The 1,563-nt window shown below is 39.1% G+C and overlaps 1 pseudogene; it reads left to right on the top strand.

Moving 5' to 3' along the window:
• Positions 1-78: 78 nt before the first annotated feature.
• Positions 79-1,224, top strand: LOC103583455 (annotated as a pseudogene).
• The last annotated feature ends 339 nt before the right edge of the window (positions 1,225-1,563 follow it).

Here is a 1,563-nt window from a genome sequence, read left to right as displayed (position 1 = left end):
TTCATTTTTTTCTTTAAAAGTGGTCAAACAGGGAATGAAAGCTCCTCGAGATGGTGGTGGCCGAGGAGCAAGGAGGATATGGAATATTACCTTGTAAAATGGAAAGGATGGCCAGATTCTACAAATACTTGGGAACATTTGCAAAATCTCAAGTGCCCATTATTGGTTCAGCAATCCTCTAATGACAAGCATAATTATTTATCTCACGTAAAGAGAGGCAAAGCAGTAACTCCAAAAAATAATAACAAAGCTTTGAAACCTGCCCTTGCTGAGTACATTGTAAAGAAAGGTAAACAAAGGATAGCTCTACAGAGACGGCAAGATTAACTCAACAGAAGAAAGAATCATAAATGAATGATATTTGTTGAAAATACTGTTGACTTAGAGGGCCCACCTTCAGACTTCTTCTACATTAATGACTACAAACCAGCTCCTGGAATCAGCTTAGTAAATGAAGCTACCTTTGGTTGTTCCTGCACAGATTGCTTCGTTGAGAAATGTCGTCCTGCTGAGGCTGGAGTTCTTTTGGCTTATAATAAAAACCAACAAATTAAAATCCCACCTGTTACCCCCATCTATGAATGCAACTCAAGGTGTCAATGTGGACCTGATTGTCGCAATAGGATTGTACAAAAAGGTACACAATATTCACTTTGCATCTTTTGAACTAGTAATGGCTGTGGCTGGGGTGTAAAAACCCCTGTGAAGATTAAAAGAATGAGTTTTGTCATGAAACATGTTGGAGATGTAATCACAAGTGAAGAAGATGATAGATGGGGGCAGTTATATGACAACAAAGGCATCATGTATCTCTTTGATCTGGACTATGAATCTGATGAATTCACAGTGGATGCAGCTCAACATGGAAATGTGTTTCATTTTTTTTTTTTCTTCCTTTTTGTCTTTTTTACTGAACGGTAACGGGATCGCAACCCTCGGTGTCACGCCCGTACCGGGGACCAGCAACGGGATCGCAACCCTCAGTGTTGCGCCCGCACCGCGCTCAGCCAGTGAGCGGGAACCGGTCTCCACATGGGATCCGAACCCTCAGCAGGAGCACCGCCGCACTCCCAAACAGCGCACTCTCCAGTGCGCCACCGGGCCAGCCCATTGTGAATCACAGTTGTGACCCAAATCATCAAGTGTTCAATGTTTTCATTGATAACCTTGATACNACAATCAGATCATTCAGTGTTCTGTTTGAACTCAACTTTGTCCATACATGTATTTTTCAATGAATTTTATGTAACATGAACAATTTCAAATTAAATTACTGGGTCCTATTCCATTTTAGTTACAGATATGTTCCACAGACTAAAGTATGTTCCAACATGCATTTTTGAATAGCATTAAACATTTCCTGACACTCACTTATTTTATTTTCATTCAGTTCATGCCTGAACTTTTCCCTTAGAAATGAGTAAAATGAACAAGTGTATATTACCTCAGCACAATAAGTATAAACATGTGTATGAGATATTAAAATACACTGTTATTAATAACCATTTCATTTCTAGTTCTTTTATTTCACAATAATCATATACTTAAATAAACACAGTGGTT

Source organism: Galeopterus variegatus, unplaced genomic scaffold (genome assembly GCF_000696425.1).
Source record: "Galeopterus variegatus unplaced genomic scaffold, G_variegatus-3.0.2 Scaffold23199, whole genome shotgun sequence".
In the NCBI taxonomy this organism is placed as follows: domain Eukaryota; kingdom Metazoa; phylum Chordata; class Mammalia; order Dermoptera; family Cynocephalidae; genus Galeopterus; species Galeopterus variegatus.
This window is presented reverse-complemented; position numbering and strand designations above follow the sequence as displayed.